At 34.5% G+C, this 23,081-nt stretch overlaps 2 long non-coding RNA genes across 3 annotated transcripts; both read left to right on the top strand.

Moving 5' to 3' along the window:
- Positions 1–1,416: 1,416 nt before the first annotated feature.
- On the top strand, positions 1,417–2,478 carry LOC115979550. The gene is made up of 3 exons (XR_004089086.1): positions 1,417–1,751; positions 1,948–2,145; positions 2,447–2,478. It is a non-coding gene; the product is annotated as an uncharacterized LOC115979550 (long non-coding RNA).
- Positions 2,479–2,938: 460 nt separating this feature from the next.
- LOC115979549 lies at positions 2,939–21,231 on the top strand. Of its 2 annotated transcripts, XR_004089084.1 has the most exons (10): positions 2,939–3,060; positions 3,724–3,785; positions 10,195–10,301; positions 10,384–11,127; positions 11,357–11,444; positions 14,002–14,399; positions 15,671–16,354; positions 20,446–20,555; positions 20,642–20,912; positions 21,014–21,231. It is a non-coding gene; the product is annotated as an uncharacterized LOC115979549 (long non-coding RNA). The 2 variants fall into 2 exon arrangements; XR_004089085.1 differs by lacking the exon at positions 3,724–3,785.
- Positions 21,232–23,081: the final 1,850 nt, after the last annotated feature.

The following is a 23,081-nucleotide window of genomic DNA, read 5'->3' as shown; positions in this document are numbered from 1 at the left end:
TCCAAAGCAAGACAAGAAACTGCGTTCAAAAGCCATTTAATAATAGATATTTTGATGATAAATATATGCATTTATATGCAGTAACCCAAATGTTCAATGCTTTAAAGTTTAAACCCCTTCACACAAGCATTTTGACATATCAACCCAAAGGCCATTTAAAATTCAAGCACTAGTTAGTTAGGGGATATCATACAATGTAAATGTATGATTCAAGCACGGCAAGATGCAAAACCAACAAATATTAAAAAACAACATATATTATGGAGATTCATAGGCCTGATGTCCACTTTAATAAATTCTCTAAAACAATCATATCCTTTAGTTAAATTAGTTTCCCTAATAAAGAATAAAAAATGGTTTAAGATGTATTTTACTATGTTCTAAATTAACTTGCAAATACAGCTTTTCACCAAGATTCAATCAGCCAATTTCTTTTCATTTGTACGCCACTTCATTTCTCCTAGCTCTTCCCTTTCAATTAGACAATTTCTTACAAATTTCAATCCATCCCCAAAGCTCAAAAAAAAAAAAAAAAAAAAAAAAGGAAAAGAGATCAAAATTAGCATGAAGAAATCAATAAAAAATAGCCGTATAATAATTTATTTTCCTTCTTTTTCCAAGCACCCAAACAGAGATTATCAATAAGAAATAAGAGACAGAGAGAGAAAACTAACTAGGCAGTGAGTTCGGCAATGTTGGGCTGGTCACTAGTGTGAGACGTGGCCAACGCAATAACGGTGGCTTGGCACGTTGGTTTTTGTGGCAGCAGCGACGGCAAAGTTGAGAGAGAGAAATAGAGATTTTGAAATATTCATTTATTCAGATCAGATGGGTTAACTCACAGTTAATTGACGTGGCATATCTTACACCATTGATTTAGTTCAAACACATCCTGTCCATGAAATGGATGGATACTCTCCATTTCAGAAAGAAACGGAGAGGATTCAAATCCTCCATTTAGAACCCTCTATTGCTCTCTCGTTTTAATGTGGATGATCAGAGGAGGGTCTAACCCGTGATAGAAACCTAAAACCAATATCAAACCCGATGTCACGCCGCCCAACCCTGTTGGAGGACCTCCATTTTGGGAGCCACCACCGTGAAACCCACTGCATCAGTCCAAACAGCCACAGTTTCTTTTTCTGATTCTACCAATCTCAGCCACAAAACCCACAGACAATTTCAGTCTCCAAAACCCATCGCCCGTCGTCAAGCTTTTATCTGCCAATTTGGTGCCTCTGATGCTCAGCTCAGGTTAGTGAGGTCCGAGTATAGTGATGTTATATTTATATTTTGACAATGTGTTTTTTTTTTTTTTTTAACCGTTGGATTATTCGTTTGACACGTGTTGTTCATCCATGTTAAAATGGATCCGAAATTACTTAACCACCCCTCGGCCTCCAGAAGAAGCGTTGATAAGAAAACAGTGTCTACACTCTACAGTCGTAGTGTGTTGAGTTGAAGTTTGGAGTCAAATTCAAATGGGCAAACTGTAAACGATAGTCCATAACAACACAGCAAGTAGAACCCTAAACAAAAAGCAAGCAAAAAAAATGAGTGTGTGTCTGCGTCGTCCTCTCCACTCCACTCTCTTATTCTCTTCTTCTTCTTATACTGCTGCTACTAGAACTAGTACTATCTCACCCAAGAGATTAGGCCGTGTTTGGTCTCAACGTTCTTCTCTCATGTCAGTGCCAGTGCCACTGCAAGTACCACCACCCTTCGCCTTTTGAAGCTACCCACTCCACCAGGTATTTTTTTTTTCAAGCTCCAAACTCTATTTCATTAGCCGCTGCTTATCTTCTTATATGTTATGTTGCTTTTTATATGTATGGAACTGTATGTATATATAGTTGTATATAGTTGTAAGAGTGATGAGAATTCTGGGTCTAACTACTTATGTCTAAATTCAAAATTGTTTATTTAGTAAAGTATAATTTTTAACAGGGCATACCAAAAGCCAGAGTTGGGTGATGGGCTCCAAGATCATGTTCAAGACCAATTCTTTTGCAATCCCATTTGCTCATTCTTCACATAGGTACTTCTTCTCTGCCTCTTCTTCCAAACCCGTCTCTAAAATTCATTCTTTACCCCTCCAGACTAATGGCTTCTCTTCCATCTCTCATGTCAATGTTCCCAGACCAGGTATTTCCCCTTAAAACACTTTTTGTGTATGACATTATTGAGTATATATGTGTTGGAGGGCTTGTTGATACTATTATTCTTTGCAAAGATTGTTGGATAATTCATAAATAAAAAAATATGTTTGTGAGAGCTCATATATGCATTATCTTTGTATTGGAAGGCTTGTAGATGATGTTTTAGTTTGCTAAGTTTAGTAGAGAATCAATATTAATTTGTGTACTTGTGAGGGGTAATGAATGGGTACATGAAGGCTTGTAGTGACATATATTTGTTTGACTGATGGTTTTTATTTTTTAATAAGATATTTTGGAGAGCCCAGCAGAATATAGGCTTAAAAAAACACAGTTGAAAATCCTGAAGCGGAAATTGGAGCTTGGAATGGACACCGAAATATGCGTACCGGGACAATACAACCACTTGCTTTGTCCAATGATATTTCCTTTTAATTTTAGCTATGTTATTATATCATTGTATGTTTTAGGGGTTCGTTTGCTAAGACTAATGCAGATAGAATTTGAATGATAGTAAGTAGAATGAATTTTGACATCAATGAATTTTGCACTACGGTGTCCCTTTTTTGATATCAATAAATCTTATTCTACTGATAAAAAAAAAAAAAAAAAAAATTTTGACATCATGAAGTATAGTGCATTACATTTTTATGAGAAAATGGGTTTGATATTGTAATTCCCGGAAAAAAATAATAATACAAATACAAGGAGGGGTATTTAAGTAAATTTGTTTATGGAGTCAACTTTTATAATTAATATTACTAAGGAGATTTTTTTAGAAAATAAGGTTGAAACCCTAGTTATACATAGTTTAATTTTTAAGTCAGCCTTTAATGGCAGAGATATTTGAGAGAGGAGACTACTCAAAGGACTGAAGTAGAGAAAGATTGACAACACAATTGAGGTAAGAGCCTATAAATCTCTTTCTTGTCAAATCTAAGCTTTACTTGGATTTAGAGTATATTTTATGTTGGTATTTTTGGCCAGTAGTGGAATTATCTAAAATTTTTTATGGGTTTTACGACATAAGTGTAAATAGAGAAGGGTTGGAATTGGGCAATAAAATCCTTTCTTTTTTTTTTTCATGCACGTCTTTCTTTGTAATATCGTTAATTCTGGTGCTTTGTTGGGCATGGAGTTGCTTTGGGCGCATATTACTCTTTTGTGAATATTTATTATAAGAAACAGTGGACTACTGGTTAGACGACCATTAGTCCAATAGCCTATTAGACTTTAGAGTCTATGGAGATAAGAGACAAAGGCTTTTTGTTAGAAATTGTACTCAGCTTTATAGATTATTCAGTCCTTATGAATGCTTTTAACTTTTTAGCCTAAATAATCGTGTGAGGAGAGTCTCATATTACATAGTGCTTGGGATTTTACGTGAAACAAATTTTAAATGGAGTTAATACAAATGACAGAATGTGGAATATAGCCATAGAGAAACTGTAGGAGAGCTAATAGTGAGAAATTATTGGGTACTTTAGAAGTTTTTCATCTGGTCAAGTAACTTGCAGGTTATTCTTATTATTTGATTATTGAGTAAATTGTGCTTATAAATTGTTAGGTGAGATCTAAGGATTTTAGAGAAAGTGTGAGGGAGAAGTTCTCTGTAGTGAGCTAGCTGAGGTAAGTAACCTAATCCTAATTGGTTTTATCTTTGCGTATTTTAACTACTGTAAATTGTTTATAGTTGTTACAATTTATTTCTATTGTATTACTGATTTCAAGTAAAGAATTCTCACAAATATATATATAATTACTTAATATATGATGTATTTTATTTAATTGTTTTTTTTTTTTTTTAGCTATACTGATTCAAAGTAAAGAATAAAGAATTTTCACTAATAAATATGAGCATTGAATATAAGATTTATTTTATTTAATTGTTTCTTTAGCTATATTGATTTAAAGTAAAGAATATAGAAATATCACAAATATATTTGAATATTGAATATATGATTACACATATATATATATATATATATATATATATTTATATATATGTATGTATATATGTATTTGAATAAGATATATTTTTGTTAGAAACTATGATTTCATATATATGATTATGGACAATTTGATTATGAATTGGTTCTGATACCCAGCCAGTGGGAGTTATTCATTAGTACTATAATGCCTAGTCACGGGGATATAGCGTGACCATAGTCATAAGATTGTTAACAATATGAATTATGTTTGAATATTTAACTATTTTGAGTCATTAAAACTGCTTATGTATTTTTGGAACCTATTGTAAGTTATAACTTTTGATATGTGGAAAACTAACTACTTTCTAAAACATCTATGATATGATTGTAAGATTAAAGTATGTGATCTATTTGCAACATATTATTTTAAGATTATGAAACTTCTTTAGCTATTTTTTTTTTGAAAACCCATAACATATTATAACTTTTGAAGATTCATATTACATCTTATTACTTTACAAATCTATTACTGGATAAAACTTATTTGAATTTTGGTTACTTATTGAGTTGTCAACTCACCCTCTCTTTCTCCTTTCAAATTTTGATTAGGAAGAGTAGCATATGTTTGGGCTTCCGTTGGGATGTGCGCATGAGTGAAGTTTAGGAAATCAATGGAATAAGATTTGAACTTTTATGTTTAAGATTACCATTTATGTAGTCCTTTAGATTTAAAAGATTCAGTTTATTTTTATTTGATGTCAGAAGATTATTATTTGGAGATTTTTTGAGAATTGCTTTATTGATGATATTTTTAAATTTATTGATAAATTTTCTTAAGGATAATTCTTTAATTTTTAAGAGGGCCTTACACACTTGTAGTGTGTAAACTTTATAAGTGTGTGGCTGCTGTCACGTCCTGAACCCAAGTAAGAGCTAGGCACGTGACAGGTATTATAACAAAACTTTTAGCAAAAAGTAATTATGTTGAATGAAATTGAATTTGGGAACTTGTCATTGAACGGTGTCTAGTGTGGGTGTTGATGTGGGGTGGTTTGAGAAGGGGGAAGAAGTTTGAGAAAGAAAAAAGAAAGGAGGAAGAGGGGAAAAAAAAGTCAGAAAAAAACCATTTGTTATGCTAGCCCTACTACATTTAGGCAGTGTTTGGTAAATCTATAAGTGGAATGCATTCTCTTAAAAAGTTGTGTTCATGCTGAAACTTCTATTGAAAACTAATTAGTCTAAATGTAAGTTCGATTGATTATGAATTCTTACCAAATGCTTTTTTTTTTTTTTTAATATCAAAAATAAGGTGCTAGGTTCTCTCTCTCTCTCTCTCTCTCTCTCTCTCTCTCTCTCTCTCTCTCTCTCTCTCTCTCTCTCTCTTATATATATATATATTAATATTTAATTTTACATGCATAGCTCTATTCCATATACATATAAAAAGTAAAGTATAAAAAGCAATATAGTTAAAATGTCGTACGCACTGCACAAAATTCCCACTTTTACGGGAGTGTGGGAGAGGTCATGGTAGAGAATTTTTATCTCCAATTTTAATTTTTGGAATAAAAAGCAATATAATTGCACAAAAATTTCTAATTGTTCAATTTCTACAATTTTCAATAGCAAACTATTACCTGTGTAACACTTTGCACCCCATCCCTTAGGAAATTGTTTAGGGAAGTAAGTTTATATTCTCATAGTTTAGGGAGGAAAGTGTAAAAATGGGAATAGTTTAGGGGGGTAAGTTTGCATTCTCATAGTTTAGGGGGGTAAGTGTAAAGGAATGTATAGTTTAGAGGTGGTAAAGTGTCATTCCCCCTATTAGTTTTAACTGTTTTAAGCTTCAATTTTTTAGGTACAACTTTTTCAAATCTTACTTATTAATATGGCCCCCATACTTAGGCCCTATACGGACCTCATTTCTAATAATAAGCAGTTTAAGTCTTACAATTCCCAAGGGATAGCACAATTGGTTGGGGACTATTACTCATGAAGCGAAGGTCACTGGTTTGAATATCCCCTTCCCTCCCCTTGGGCCATAACTTGTTATATATAAAAGAAAAAATTAATCTGAATTAAAAGGACATTTTTTTTTTTGATAAATAACATAAGAAAATAAGTATCAAATGTGAATCAAAGAAATTGGAGGAAAATAAGTACCAACTTCATTATCACTAGACAAGTAATATATGCACTTGAGTCAATTTAGGGCTACATCTCCCACAAACTAAAACAGATAGTCTAGTGTAAGATGGAACTAATAAAATATGTTGAATTTGAGTCTCTCCATAACATTTCCAATAGAACCTTATTTTTCATGAGAGATGCTACGTCTACAATATTTTTACAACAAATCACAGGTGGTTAGTTGTTATTAATTCAAATTTGAAACTAACACTAAGATTACATTTTTGTCCTAACAATAACAACTAGTAACAACCTGCCACTTAGGATTTGTTGTAAAAATAGTGTAGACATATCATTTCTCTATTTTCCATAGGGACTTTTACATTGGCAGCTTGGTTAAATTGGTGAGTTTTTTACATTGGTTCCGCACCCCCCCCCCCCCACGCCAAAAAAAAAAAGAAAAAGAAAAAAGAAAAATCTCATGTGGCAATATGAGACTTGGCTATGGTAGATAAGGTGGGGAGGATTGTATCTAGGACTAGTCATGTTGACTAAGTGTTATGATCTGCTTTGAGGGCCAATAGACATAGAGTATTCCTTGGAATGAGATTTGGTGGTCTTGGGGTCTTCTAAAGTAGTTTTTCATGCTTGGAGTGCTATGCTTTATAAGATTTTGTCCAATAATGTTTTAAAGAGAATATTTTCTTTCTTTGGTGTTATTTCTATAAACATGATGAGAAACCATGAATCAACTGTTCCTACGTTTTCAAAATAGCTTGGGATCGTTAGTGCATTGTATATTCTCCTTAATGAGTTGCCTATCCTGAAATCAGTTTATGAGGTAATATATTACGTGTGAGATTTGGAGGCAGATAGATCGATTTTTCTTTGGGAGGCAGTTTCATTAATTGGAAACAATGTTAAATAAGTAATTTGGTGTCAATTTGGATGTGGCCTTTTTACTGAAATCTTGGAAAAAATTAGCAAATGCCCATTTTGCGCAAACTAATTAGGGAAATGCCCATCTTTTATAACTCGATAATATGCAAGTCGAGATTCATTGAAGAACTCGATTATATTTTAGTCGAGTTAGCTTCAGCTTTGTGCCACGCTGGCAAAGCATACATGGCCTTTTCCAATTAAAAAATGGTCATTCATAAACGCATAACTCGGTAAGTAGAAAATCGAGTTTGATTTACATTTTCAAACCCAACGTCTCACAACGCCTGTTCACTCTTTGCCTGTTCACTCTCCCTTGCTCTTTGCCATCACTCTCCCTCGCTCTCTGCGGTCACACTTCCTCACTCTCCCCCACCCTTCATCAGTCACCCTCACCCTTTTCGATCAATCGCCGTTGCCTGTACCCTAGTGCTCTGTCGTACTCTTTTCTAACCCTCACCGTACTTGCCACCGTTGATTATAGGTACGTTGCTCTGCCATTGATTACTATTTTGTGCTGCATTTGTTTTGTGGGAAATGGATGATTATCAGAGGGGGATCTTGCATTACCAAAATCTTCAATTTTTTTCATTTGTTTTATGGGTATGATGTAGGTTCAGATTTTGCGTAGGGAAGAAAAGATGATAATGAGTGCTAGTTAAATTTTTTACTATTTGAAAATGGGTTGTTTGAAAAAGTTATGTTTCATATTACCAAAACAAATGGCTACCATGGAAGGAGCAAAATAGCTATATTTTTTGAAGATACAAACTGTTTAAAGACTCGGTTGGAATCATTGTTGATTAGAACTTTGGTTGATTGGTCTCGTGTCTGAGGTGCTTACAAATAGCAACCCCCCTTCTAGATTTCACATAATCACTTAACTTTGTGCATAATTCTTTTAGGTTATGGTGTGCTTATCATCATGAACATGAAGTAACTTGTTCTATTAATAAATTACCATTATTTATCATAAGACAAATGAACATGAGGTAACCTATTCTATTAATAAAATTTATTTGTTAATATATGAAAGTATAGTTTATATAAAGATTTTCCATTTCTGCGATAGGTGTGGACATTGAACTTAATGTTGATATCGTTTCCTAATTTCATTTATTGTAGAATTTCTATTTGCTGCAAACAGTATGAGTGTATGCACTGACATTGAAAATAGAGAATATATTGCTGCTTTCATTAGAGTTCAAGCCATGATATGAATTTCATGATTTCCATTTTGTGAAGTTTCTTATATTAATCTATGCACTGACATTGAAAATAGAGATTAAATGCACATCAAAGTTTGTAACTTTTGTTTTATGATTATTAATCTTCAATGTTTTTCATTTGTTTTATGATTATCAGAGGGGGATTAATCTCTCTTTGTCTTTCATTCTCTCTAAGAACGTGTGAGTTATAATATGTTGACTGTTACTTCAATCTATCTTTGTTTTTCATTTCTTTTATGTTGACTGTGAATCATATACTTTTTATCTTTTTGTTAAATGTTGGTTCTCAAATCTTCCATCATTCATTTGAATCTTGAACCAAATGAGAAAATCTCTTTTAAAATAGTAAGACAATTTGGTGATAAGATGTCTCAATGACTTTATTTTTGTTTCCTACCTTTTTTGTAGTTTCTGTTAATGTTAATTGAATTGCTTTTGTATTAATTCATTAGTGTGCTCTCCCACAAATTATGATTAATCTTTCAAGTATGCTTTCTTTATTTTTAAAACCAAACAATTTTCACGCTTTCGTTAGTGTTTTGGAATTCTGTACCATCTTGTTTTATGTTCCTTTTATGGAGAGAGAGAGAGAGAGAGAGAGAGAGAGAGAGAGGAATAGAAGGATATTTTGAATGCCAAGAGTTGTCCATGTAGAGTCTTAAATTTCAATTAATAGGGTTGTTGTATTATTGGATGTTATTGAATGCGCCTAGACCTCCAAAGCTTTCTGTTCTCATAGTATTTGTAATTTGTAGTTTGTACTAGAAACTTAGGGTATACATCCTGTTTATTTCATTGGATTTTGTTGTACTTGGTTTTTATTTGATGAAATTTAAGCGTTATGGTCTAATGTAGAATCCTGACTATTGCTTATAGCTAATACTGGACCTGGGTATAGTTTGGAGTCTGATAGAGTCATACTCATATAAATGGATCTAGAACTAACTCCTAAAATTTGAAAATGACTCACCAAGCAGGAAATTGAGTAGAATTAACTCCTAAAATGTTGAAAATAGACCTAACAAGCAGGGAAGTGGGCTGACTGAGTCATGGTATGCTTACATATCTAGTGAGTAGAAATGTAGAATAATTAGTATAGGTTTCTAGATATTAAGTTGAGAACCTGAGACCAAATGACCTGTAGCTATAGGGATCTTAGTGGTCCATTGCAAATGGGCAATTGCATAGGACATAAAACGGGGAGCTGTCGAGGATGACCTTATAAAGAGTGTTACTTTGTTGAAAAGACCGAGTTTGATTGAATAGTTTTGAGAACAAAATACCTAAACATTGAGTTGTTGCAATTTATATTTACTATGTCACTGAATTGGTCATAAGCCACAGAGTTGAATTTAAATGTCCTTGGGGGAAGATCACATATTGCGTATTGCATGGTTAAATTTAATTGGAAACCTAATATGCAGCTCCTAATAATTGTAATTGATATTTTCCTTGTTAAAATCACTCTTAAAGACATCATAAAACAAAAAGAACTATCACATTTAAATATTGCTCAGATGTTGAACACCTAGGTATCAATCAAGTTTCTAGCACATTAATTAGTCATTTGTCTGTTTTTTTACTTCAATTACAGAAAATAGAAAAATAAAAAGTGTTTTTATGTAAAATTATGGCAAGTTCTTATTTTATTTATTTAAGCTTTAATTTGATTGCTTTTGGGTTGCATGTTAAGTGAGGGCAAGAAGTGATGTTGACAATCTTGTTGGGATCATAATATGTCTTACTGTATCCATGCTTTTATTTTATATTAATTGTGGTTTACTTGTTAGATTTTTGCTGCCATGTCAGATATGCAGGCACTAGATAGAGTGCAGCCTGGACCCAGTAATCAAACCTAGTTGACCCAGTAGTCGGATCATCGGTCAACTCCGCTTTGGAGGTGCGCCGCCGATGAGGTATATAGTTGTATTATTAATACATGTCCATTTTATAATTACCTCATATGCACTACCTAACACAATGCTCGTCTGTGTGCAGGAGGTGCCTGGCATCATAAAGGTTCGATGTCGTAAATGTGTATTGTCGTAGTGTGGGCTAGACCTATGTATCATGCAATACATAGATGCAGCAGGTTTGACCGGGTTATTCAAGGTTCCTGATATGGAGGTTGACCATGCCTTGGTCACAGCCTTGGTCGAGCAGTGGCATCTGGAGATGCACATATGGAGAAATGGGTATTACCTTGCAAGATATAGAGGTGATGCTGGGGATTTCGGGGGTTGGGTTTCCTGTCACTGAGAGGACAGACCTGTAATGGAACATGGTGTGCCAAGACTTGTTGGGCCATGAACCTCCGCCTGTGATACCAAACTCGAACAAGTCTACCCTTGCTAGGACGAGGATAAAATACAAGTGGCTTGATGTACAGTTTGCCTCTCCCCCAATTGCGGACATTGGTGATGAAGTCGTGCAACAACATGCCCGCTACCAGCTACTTGTACGAATCGGGGCCCTGTTGTTCATGGACAAGTTGGCGAACCGAGTTTCACTATTAACTATGCAGTTCTTCAACCCAATCAGCAATGCAAGACGGTACAGTTGGGGTAGTGTAGCATTGGCCTGGCTCTACAAGCAACTTTGTAGTGCATCGAAGAAGGATGCGATGCAGATTGGAGGTGCACTCTTGTTGGTGCAACTATGGGCCTATTCAAGGTTTCCACGAATATGCCCTATTACAAGGCCGCCTCTACTGCCAGTGCACTCAGGGCCCCTTAACATTAGGTACATTCATTGAGTTCTTGTTATTCAAGCTAAGTGTCTCTTAGGAATAATTATTTATGTGTAATAGTATATTAGATTTTATTTGTCTCTTTGATATAATTAAAAATATGTCAAACTAACAAACAAAAGAAACTTATCAATGCTTAGTATATGGATGTGAAATATAAAGCAAAGTTTTTTAAATGTAAAGTTTAGTAACGAGCATTTGTCGGAACCCCATGTTTGCTAGGTGGAGCGGGCCAAAGATCACCGTAGAGCATGCCACACACATCCTTGCTGCGTATTGAACGTCGCTGGCTACATTACGGGTAGAGTAGGTATTCAGTTAATTTATGTCCTCAATTTGAGGTTTTTATTTTTGTTTCCCTCAATTGCATGACCATGTTTTATTTTTATTTTTGTTTGAATTCTTGGATTGTTGTAGGAATGAGTCGATTTAAGAATATTGATTCCTTTCTAGGTTGGTTATGCCTTTATTGAAGCCTTCTAGTTTATTTAGGATCTATGCTTGGTATTGATGCTTCATTAGATTAATTTGAATCATGGTGCTAATTGTCATCAAGTTTTGTATTGGTGAATGCTGCCTTTAAATTCTACTCCTGCACCCTAAATTACCTATTAACAAAAGAGGAAAAAAAAAAAAGGGAAGGAATTGACTATGGTGATTCAAGGCTCTTATCCCCAATTAAGGAGATGTATTGATGCAGAATACTATTGTAGTGTTATGTTAAGAAGCTTAATACTTAAGATTAATATTAACTAGTCGCTAACCCGTGCATTCAAGGCTCTTATCCCCAATTAAGGAGTTGTATTGATGGAGAATACTGTTGTAGTGTTATGTTAAGAAGCTTAATACTTAAGATTAATATTAACTAGTCGCTAACCCGTGCTATGCACGGGAAAGCTATTAAGGGTTCGTTTGGATACAACTGAAAACTAAAAATACTATAGCAAAATAATTTTTAAATTGTGAATAGTACCGTGGGACCCATTTTTAATGAAAAAGTTGCTGAAAAGTGAAGTTTGTGGGTTCTGTGAATAGTGCACATGTGCACTGTTCACGAGAGAAAAGTTAACAATCACGGCTTAAAAAAGAAAAAAGAAAAATGCAAAACGTGGACGTGGGAAGCACTTTTGCACACTAAATATGAGTTAGAAGATTATTCTAATCATGCACATAATCTTCTCTTTTTCTTCCCCAATTTTTATACACTGCCAACTTTGTCTCAGGCTTGAACTCAATATAATTTCATTTAGTTTTGTGGTGCATAGGATTAAATGTGTTTTGTTTCCTATGTTGGGGTTCCTTTGTTACTGTTAATGTGTATTTCTAAGTTCTAACAGTTACATTGTTGTATTTCTTATATATCTAACTTTATCCATACCATTTACCACAAACTATATGATACATGAGAAAGAAATATAATTCATTGACCAAACATCCATTCAGCAAAAAAGAAAGACCAAACAAACACCTAATTAACCATGGTAGAAGCTGGTAGGGCATTTACGACAGAATGTGACTTGTGAATCATCTAAGAAAACCTAAGACTTTACTAACGTAGTCCTAGTACAATACAATGGGCATTCATATTAGCTAGCAACTACTAATTAATTATTACAGTATGTCAATGAGTATTTCAACACTAACTACAGTAGCAACACTTGATTGATGCAGCCATAATGCTGCACTACCTCATCATTCTTTGCAACTTAGAACATGCAAATTATGAGTGGAACACACCGTGAAGGTCAGAATTAAAAGCATACAAGTATATTAAAAACAATTAGACCTATTAGTGGTAATTTGAACTCTAGTTGAATAACCTACTACTAATTTCAGGAAATTGAATCCTGGAAGACATTTTCTAAACCTACCTGTGTTGATTGATCATTGTACTTTGGTTTCTTGATGTTTTTGCCTTTTTCGTACATTCCCTATGTACTGGGCAGAGTGTTAATGAAGTTTTTATGTTACTTATTATTAAAAAAATAAAAAAATAAATAAGTTTATAAAAAAATAAAATAAAATAGGGAGCAAAAAAAAAAAAAAAAAAAAAAATTTTGAAATTAGAAGGAAAAGTTTCATGCACCTAGCATATGTTCATGTTGTCTTTCCCACATTGGCTCTTGCGTTTGCACATCCTTGAACTCTAAGTTGAAACCCCTAAGCGTTCCTAACCAAAAATAATATATTTTTTTAGAAAATATTCAGTAAAATTGTTAACAAAATTGGAGTACAATCACAAATCCAAAAGAAGGTTCAAGTTTTGTACTCTTCTTGGCAATAAAATACATAATTACATGGTTAGATTCAGTATAAGAGATGTTCTCACAACAGATTTCATACCAAAAGCTTATTCTTGCATCATGTTTCAACTCATTCAAAGTTCAGTGCTAACTTAAATCAATTACAACAAAATTTAAATCTCACCATAAAACCATAACAGAACCAACCAAAAAAAAAAACTAAAAACCCTAGTCTCTGATGGTATTGCTTAGCTTTGAATTTTATGCATATGAACATGGGGCTGAAATTGAAATGTGGATCTCAGTCAACCTAGATCTTTTACTGTACATTGTGCAATTTAATGTTTGAACTATACATTGTTTTTTGTAAAGTGGCATCAACATGAACAACACCGCGATGCACATGGGGCTGAATGCTAGTCATTGTTTTAATTACTTGTTGACTTCATTTTGTTAATATTTTGAACACAATGTTGCTGTTATTTTACTTTCTGCCCAATAATCCTTGAAGATTTTGTGTACGAATAGAAGCAAGAAATTCCATGCTTTCCATATTACATATCACAAACATAATCATAAATAAATATGATGTCTCACTATCACAAACATAATCCACTTATGTAGATTATATGGGAACCGTACACGCATACATTGGGCTCCCTACCTGCGTATTGCACTGCTAGGCAGCATATTTGGAGGGCCGAGTGCCATTGATCTACTTTTGGATAGTGGAGGGGCATCATCCCAAGCGGGTCTTTTGTCAACTTGGGATAAAGCAACCAGTTTCACTCGTCGTGGATATGTCAACTAACCTTCACAAAATATCCCTTCAAGGTAAATGGGAGAAGGACTAGGAGTTAAAACATGCTGTCCATATTCAGCAATGGGCCAACTGAGGGCATGAAGTTTGTGCTGCCCCTCTCCTGGACGGTGATGATACGTACCTTGTTTAGTACATGAAGTGGTACAATTGCAGCACAAGGTGATACATAACACCAGAGTTTGCATACTGAGAACTCATGGTGAGGTAACAATTCCTTCCCCTTTGTTGAAACCGTTGTTCGATAAAATATCTTCGGCAGGTTTATCATGCATGCAAAACTCCACAATAATTATTGTCATTACATCTCTATGAGTTTATCTTTCATTATATTTTAAAGTCAAAAAATATTGTGATTTAAGTTCTTCATAAATAAGTGAATTTGTCTTGATCAAATTTGTTTGTGTGAGGAATGGTTAATTGGCAATGACAAGAAAGACCACACCTTTGTCCATATAATTACATTCAAATTTTAAAAAGGGTGGGTTGGGTTTTATTCTTTTATTTTTATGTTTTGTTTTATTTTTTGTTTTTGGTTGGCTTGTAATTTCAAATGGACGGTGCAACTCTTTTTAGTAGTGATAATTAGACATTTCATGATAGTTTGCAGTCACACTAGATAGCCTTACCTCCAGGACTAAAAGCTAATTACATATTTTATGATAGATATTACCTGTATAGTGCATAACTGTTTTATGGTTGTTCTCAATTTAAGGACTAAAATTTCTCAAGAAACACTGTAAAGTCCCAGTGAACTTGAAGGTTTTTGTTTTGGTATTTTCATAATTTTCTGGTGTTGTAGACTCTGTCGAAAATAAATATAGTTTTGAATGTTTTTTTTTATGTTGTTTTGGTATAAAAGCATAAGAAACTTTTCACTACTAGGCCTAATTGTTTTATTATGCACATTTGAGTGAAAGTTGTCATTTATACTCTTTTATTTGTAAAATAATGAAAATCTTATTTTTCCCTCACCTTTGCTTTGGAGCCAAACTCAAAGGTGCTACTTTTATGTTCTAAATTTAAGATCATATGCTCCTATTAATATGGTTTACAAAGTGTTACCTTAGGTGGATAGGTAGGTTGTTTTGTATCTTGATATACCTGGTCCTTGGACCCAGTACAATAGTTCAATTGTTTTTAGTCTACCTTGGATTAAACCTACTGTAATAATATGTTTTCCATGAACTTGTTAATTGCAAAAGGAGTAACTGAAAAAAAAAAAAATTTAAGACTTGATAATTTGTGCAAATGCTTTGGAAAACATTAGAGAAAGCTGGTTGATTGACCACTCTAGTGCACTATTACCTTATATATTTCTCCTTGACTTGCCAAGCATGGCCCAATATTTTTAATCAATTGCCACATGTGTAAGTTTCTTCATAGGGTACTCTTCATCTGCAGCATTGCCTCATGCCTTAAATTAACTACATAGTCTCGAAAAGTACCATTTATGACGCCCTTGTTTTGCAGGTTTGGACAATGCTTAGGTCTCTACAGAGGTACGACAAAGGTTCTGACATGCACAATGACCTTAAGTTGACACTAGAATATGTTGATGAGCTGGGCCGACTTAAATTGGTAGATGCGCTCATAGAAGCAGCTGACATTAGTACACAGGCCCCGAGTCATAGCAGGCGAAGTGGTGGGTCTCGAGGGAGTGGACGTCGTGGAGGTGGTCATGCTCGTCGCAACCGTACGACCGAGCAAATCCCATCTACGAGGAGAGGGATGACTTGGGTGTAGAGGAGTCATGGCTTGGCACTGATTGGGAACTGTCTGACAACGGCGGCAGGGCACCGTGATGCACATCTGATGCTGGTACTAGGCCATCCCACACCGCCGGTCATGAGGACACTGTTCTAGCCCAAACTACGTCCCGTGGTGCTAGCATGGACTATGAGGACCTTCCCCGTATGTCGCCCCCAGTTTTCAATGGATCTACCTAGGATGGTGGATGCATATTTGTCCCCACACCAGGCATGCCCACCCCACCTCTAGTGCATGTGTAGCCCACCATGGCAACTTCATCTCCAAACCCCCACGAAGAGGTTGTACAGATTGAGCAGATATCAGCTGAGGACATTGAGCCGGTGGAAGGTTTGTGGAGATCACGACGCCCTCATACGCATGCTCTCGATTGCGAGACCGGTGATGGTATATACTTCGTCTACACTTCCCATCTTCTTGAGCTACTTATACTGTGCATTTGATTGAATATGTTAATTTAATTATGCTGTTGTGTCTGATGAAATAGGTAAGATTAGAACTGTGAGGGCATATGGGCAGAAACGAAAAGATCATTAAATGCCTTAGTGTGTGCTTATACTTCCTGTCGATAGGTGACTGGATATTTCCGTTTCACTTTTCTTTTAAAGTTGTATCTTTTTTTTAGCGCTCATATATGGTGGAAAAAAATGGTATTACTCGTAAAAAATATTTTCAATTTTTTCACAATTTATTAGAATGAGTAGTTATAATTGGTACAATAACACTTTCTTTTGATTCCATCCTAATACTATTTTTTTTGTACCCACTAAAATACAAGAGAGAGAAAGCATATTCATTACTTCATGGGATTTGGGAGAATGTATGTTTATCATAATGCCATTATCGATCCTCTCTCTCTCTTTCTCAAACAAATTAAGAGAGGATGTTTGATATTTAATATGGTCAAAATTGTCTCTCTAGGACCTTGGAAAGAACGCTATGTTTGTCATTATATTCATGTACTCTCACACTCTCTCACGATCTGGGAAGAATATATGAACATTGAAGTGTGCCATTGCTTAATAAAAGCTAACAAACACACACACAAAACTCACATTCTCTCATTCACTGTCTAGACAGGAAGGTGATTATAGAAAAATGTAAGGTGGTGGGCTATATAGGCTTTAGCACACTGCCTAAACCCATGTAAGTTTGTTGATATTTGAAGCCTTTGTAGGGAACTTTTTGTCTGGCAGATATACCAAAAAAGAAGAAGAAGAAATTGTGGTGGTATCCCCCAAAAGCTGGTGATCAAAGCTGAATATGTTCACATAAAGAACGAATGGGTTTGTTTGAGAGCTTTTGAATTTCTATGCAAGGCATGACTAAAAACGAGTTGGCTTGTCATGCTAAAGATGCTCCCTTCCTTTTTGTTAATAATGCCACCTTCTGTAGGTGACTTAGGCTTCCAACCCATCCCCTATGTTTTTAGGTTTTCATGAGGGTTGCATCTATCATATATGGTTTCAAAGGTTTAATAATAGTGCTCATGAAAGTCACAATCCATATGCATCTCTTATAGTTGAATGGATTTGACAGTAGTGTTTTTTATATAATTAACTTCGTGACAATAATGGCTATGGTAATTGGTTTATGAGGTTTAGGGCCTAAGAAGGTCCACTTAAAGTAAAATAAAGCATGATAGCACCGTTGCTTATCCATGTCATTTGAATTAAAACTAAGTTCGTATGATATGAGCATGTTATTAGATAACATCTTGTATTGGGTGGATGAAAGAAGGTCATAATGGTTTCTACTTTCTAACGCTTTCTTTTCTTAGTTATAAGTGACAAAATCAGGAAATATATTTAGTCGTATTGTTACTAATTTATGGCTTTTCTTTGTAGGTTCTTCATATATCAGATGTTGAAGTTAGAGAGACCAAAATGATGGGAAATTATCTTATTATTATCTTTGCAGTATGCATTATGTTTTTATTTGAACTTGATAGCAAGCATGTTTGACACATTTCTTGTGGAAACAAACTTTGATGCTCATTATCTTCTTCTTGATGTAAGACAAAATTGAGGAATTTGCATACGTGTGCTTGTGGTGGGTTCAGGGTTAGGAGAATTTGTAGGTTTTGATTTATAATTATTGAGGAGAAGGTTGTGGGGTTCTGTTAGGAATTAAAAGATAGTTTGTTGAGTTTCTTGATGGCTATTTGGTAGAAGAAAGTTAGGGTTTTGATAGGTAACAGGAAGGACTTAATTTGGGGTTTGTAAGAAAGAAGACAAAAGAGACAATATGGATATGTTTAGGGTTTGTATAAACAGTACCCTTGAACAACTTATTAAAAAAAATAATGTACCCATGAACAGTACCACAATAGAAAAACAAAAGAGAGAAGAGAAAGGGAAGAAGAAAGGGAGAAGAGAACAGAGAAAAACAATAAGGTGAATGTGCTCTATACTCTATCACTCTTTTCTTTTTTTAATTCCAGTTCCTTTCAGTATTTATGCTATATGCATATACTCTTTTTTGTACTAATGGTAGGACTTCTATTTGGGGGTGAACTAAAAACCTAATAAAAGACTTAAATTTATTTTTCTCTGAGAAATAAGCTTCATGGTTAACAAGTAGTTAGTATGTCAGTATGTTGTGACTTATAGGGTCTTTTGTGCATTGCTTTTGCTCTGAGAAATAAGCTCCATGATTGCAGTATGCAAGTGGTTAGCATAGATAAGACGTGTATTGCATTTTGAAAATTTCTAGAATATAAGGGCTTAAGAACATGGCAATTTCTCCACTTGGCCTCATTCTCTAAATATATGCTATTGTTTGTGTTAATAATGCCACCTTCTGTAGGTGACTTAGCCTTTTTAGGTTTTCATGAGGGTTGCATCTATCATATATGGTTTCAAAGGTAAAATAATAGTGCTCATGAAAGTCACAATCCATATGCATGTCTTATAGTTGAAAGGATTTGACAATGGTGTTTTTTATATAATTAACTTCATGACAATAATGGCTACGGTAATGGGTTGATGAGGTTTAAGGCATAAGAAGGTCCACTTAAAGGAAAATAAAGCATGATAGCACCATTGCTTATCCATGTCATTTGAATTAAAACTAAGTTCATATGATATGCACATGTTAAAATTGCAATTTCTCTAGAATATAAAATTGCAGCTTTCTAATTTTGTAGTTTTTCTTCACGTTAGTTTTCCCTCCTGTGTTTTCAATGGCTTCTCATTGCGACAACAATAACTAACACTGTTCCATACCACACCCTTACTTTGAACTGCTGTGACCTCACTTTAGTTAGGGGGAAAAGATGTCTCATTAGTGCCCAGTGCATTCAGGGTTAATTGTGTTGTGTGGCATGTGATGCATTGAACAATGCATTCAAATTTACCTTGTAAGAGTAACGTGGAGGGTGAGGTCATGGGTTCAAGACCCACCAATGGTGTATGTAACTTCAAATCAGAAAAATAATGTGTTCAAACTTTCTCTTGTATTATTCATTATTTGTAATTTCATTGTTGATTGTTGCTCTTCATTGTTGGCTCCTAAAGCAAATAACAATTTTACTTTAACAATTTGTCATCCACATGTTTTGTGAGTTATTGTACAATTAATCCTATATTATTGTTTACTGTTTCTATTTATCACGGCTGCCTGGACTCTTAAATTGAAGCACGAAATATTTTTCTTTAGAAATCTGTGAATGACATGTTTCGTGAGTTATGGTACAATATAGATGAGACGAACTTCATATTGATAGAATAAGTTTTGAACTAGTTTCATCTTGAAATAGTTATGCGCTGTGAGCTACACTATTAGTAGGCTTAGATGCAAAATATTAACTACAGTAATGGAGTCCCTATCTCTTAGTAATCAAATGATGAAGAATTTAGCTTTTGACTTTTTTAATTCTTCTGAATCCTTGAACCTTCTTCTATTAAAGATTTTACATTATCACTTTTCCCATGTCAAGCTCATATTACTCATTCCATTCTACAGTGGACTGCTATTAAATGTGGAAAGTCCCATAGTAGTTCATTGAATAATAAAATTAGACAATTATACTTGTGATGATAGATCACTTCCTTTTCCCCAATGTACAAATCTCCAAAATGTTCTTCTCCATTTGGAGATTGAGGGACACCTTTGTTTGGTTATAGTCTTCCTGCCATATGATTTGCACTATATTTATATGTCACTCATAGAGATTTATTCTTTGCCTACCCATCAATGTTTGATTCCTATTAATTTCTGTTAATGTGACTTCTGCTTCTTCATACCTGTTAATATGACAGTTAATCTTTGATCCTAGATTTTGGAGTGGAGAGCCTTTGATTGTCTTTTCTTCTTTGATATTGTACATTAATTTATTTCAATATTTAACTATCTATACGTTGGTGATTTATATACCACAAAGTGCTCAAATGTCTTAGCTACTTCCCTCCCCCAAACCTCACAGGTGGGTGGACCCACAATATCTCATGCAAATTCATTTGTGCTAATAATTTCAGGTAATTGGGATCAATGGGCAATTTCCAGGACCAATTTTCAATGTTACTACAAATTGGAATGTTGTTGTCAATGTCAAAAATGGCCTTGACGAGCCATTTCTTCTCACATGGTATATATATATTTTTATAGCAAGAATAAGAAAAATAGCAAGTAGTGATTTTATTAGTACTGTTAATGTTGTCTAGTTTAATGCAGGAATGGCATAGAACATAGGAAGAACTGTTTGCAAGATGGTGTTTTAGGTACAAATTGTCCCATTCCTGTTGGTTGGAATTGGACATATCAATTTCAGGCCAAAGATCAAATAGAGAGTTTCTTTTACTTCCCGTCCCTTAGCTTCTAGAGAGCTGCGGGTGGATATGGAGGAATCATCATAAACAACAGAGAAGTGATTCTAGTACCTTTCAGGATGCCAGATGGAGATATTACAATCATCATTAGTGACTGGTACTCTAAGAGTCATAAGGTCAGTGTAAATTTTGTTTTGCTCACTGACTCTGGTGACTGGTGATTACAAGTTACTTTTTTATGTTTCCTATCTGTTTACCAATGCTTATTGGGAAACAGGAACTAAGGCAGGATGTTGAAAAAGGAATCAACCTTGGAGTTGCTGATGGTATCCTTATTGATGGATTGGATACCTATCGCTTTAATGGGGCAGTTGTTCCAAATGGTACTACTTACCTGAAAATAAATGTTGAACTAGTTGAATTTCTACAATGTATATGCTATACTTAGTTTGCTGCCCCTTCTCTTTAAACTCCATTAACTTGCTCAAATGAACTAATATTTATAACAAATATGCCTATGACTTTTCCATTGAAAATATGTTTTGAAATTTGTAACTAAAAAGTAATTCTTTATAAAACACAAACAATTTGTTAAACTGCATTAAAGACCCTAATTTCAATGGTCCGCAATTTCTGCATCCCCCACCACCTTCCTAATCTTAGCCACCACATCTCCTACTTGTCTGACCTTCATAAAACCCAAACCACCTTACCTAAATTACCTTCTAAGTTAAATATTCGATACTTCAAATTTGTGCATTGGTATTAGCGTATAAAATACAATTTCTATAAATCTTGAATTATTAAACCCATGAAAATTATGAATCTTCTCCTTCTAGTTAATTTTAAGCTAGTATTAAAGTTGTTTTGTTTTTTTTTTTTTTTTTTTAAATAAGGAGCTAATACCAATAACTATAGCTAAGGTTAATTGAGTAAAGGGGTTTCATAGGCCCTTCCAGCCATCTTGAGAAGTTTTTCAATAACTGCAGCTAAAAAAGCCAATGCCAAATGATAGCAGTTTGTGTCTATTGCTCTATTGAATATGTCTTGAAATCTTTAGGAAAAGCACAATGTAAGAGCCTTGAAACACACACTGAAAGCCCACAAGAGCACTGCCTAGAATATAAGGGCTTGAGAACATGAAAATTTCTCTAGAATATAAAATTGTAGCTTTCTAAATTTGTAGTTTTTCTTCATGTTAGTTTTCCCTCCTGTGTTGCCACTCATTTCTTTTCTAGCAAATACCTTGCAGCCACCTGTAAAAGGACCATGGCAGATCATTTTGAAATTCATAGGAGCAAGATGTGGTGAAACAAATTTGAGAAGCCTCTTCTTGGTTTCTTCTTGTATATGCTTTTATTTGTTCAAATTTGGTTGTACACAGCTAGTAAATTTGTAAAAAGTTTTTGTTGGGCATGGAGAAATAGGAATACAATAGATTTAACCAACACAATTGTAATTGTAATTGTAAGAATTGGACAAATTATGAGCTCACTTAAGTTGTACTAGAAATTTATTGTTACGATAATTCATTTGCTGTGTACAAGGCTAGGCTGATTATTTTTCCATTTACCCATCTCAATGTTCGATGATTATAATTATAATAATTATATCAAAAAATTATAATATTTTGGATGGCTTAATCAAGAGAAATGTTATAGTCCAAGTCGTAGGTTTGGCTCCATTGGTACTGGGTGATTGGGTTGCTCACCCCTGAGCATGGGTTGATCTTTTATGACATTTGCACTACCCCAAAGCTTCCAGGGCCTCATACTTTGCAAACATGCATTATATCTTCTTCTTTTTTTTGGATAAAAGAAAACCTCCACCATCTAAATTCCTTTCAGTTACTGCTTCAATTGAGACCAAAGTAGTGCAGAAACAAAAATAATAAGGTTAACTAGAAAATTTGATAAATGAAACAATTAGTAAGTTTGTTATCAAGCATCGTAAGATAGCCACACTGCTAGTCAAACAGTTGGAAAATGATGACATTTCTAGTTAAACCACACTAATTAGGGAAACTAGTTACTTGGCATTTATACACATCTTATTGAATACCACAACAGGAAGTCATACTTTTGCATTCATTTACCCATATGCTATCTCGTTGGTTCGTCAACTTCATTATACCCCACAACATGGGCCACCACCTTATTCAACATGTTCGCACTCAAGGTTGCAATACTTCTTGCGTGGTCACGCTCCTTAATGGCAACTTCCAACTAATACCTCAACAAGGTGTTCCTAATGTCTCTACTTGGATAGTTGGTTCCTTCACTTCGAGACGTGCTCGGTGGACTTGAGGTGGACGTGTTCGGACTTGCCCATGATGCGGACGCACC

This window comes from Quercus lobata, chromosome 3, assembly GCF_001633185.2.
Source record: "Quercus lobata isolate SW786 chromosome 3, ValleyOak3.0 Primary Assembly, whole genome shotgun sequence".
Lineage (NCBI taxonomy): Eukaryota > Viridiplantae > Streptophyta > Magnoliopsida > Fagales > Fagaceae > Quercus > Quercus lobata.
The sequence above is the reverse complement of the archived record's forward strand: the minus strand, read 5'-3'. Positions and strand labels throughout refer to the sequence as shown.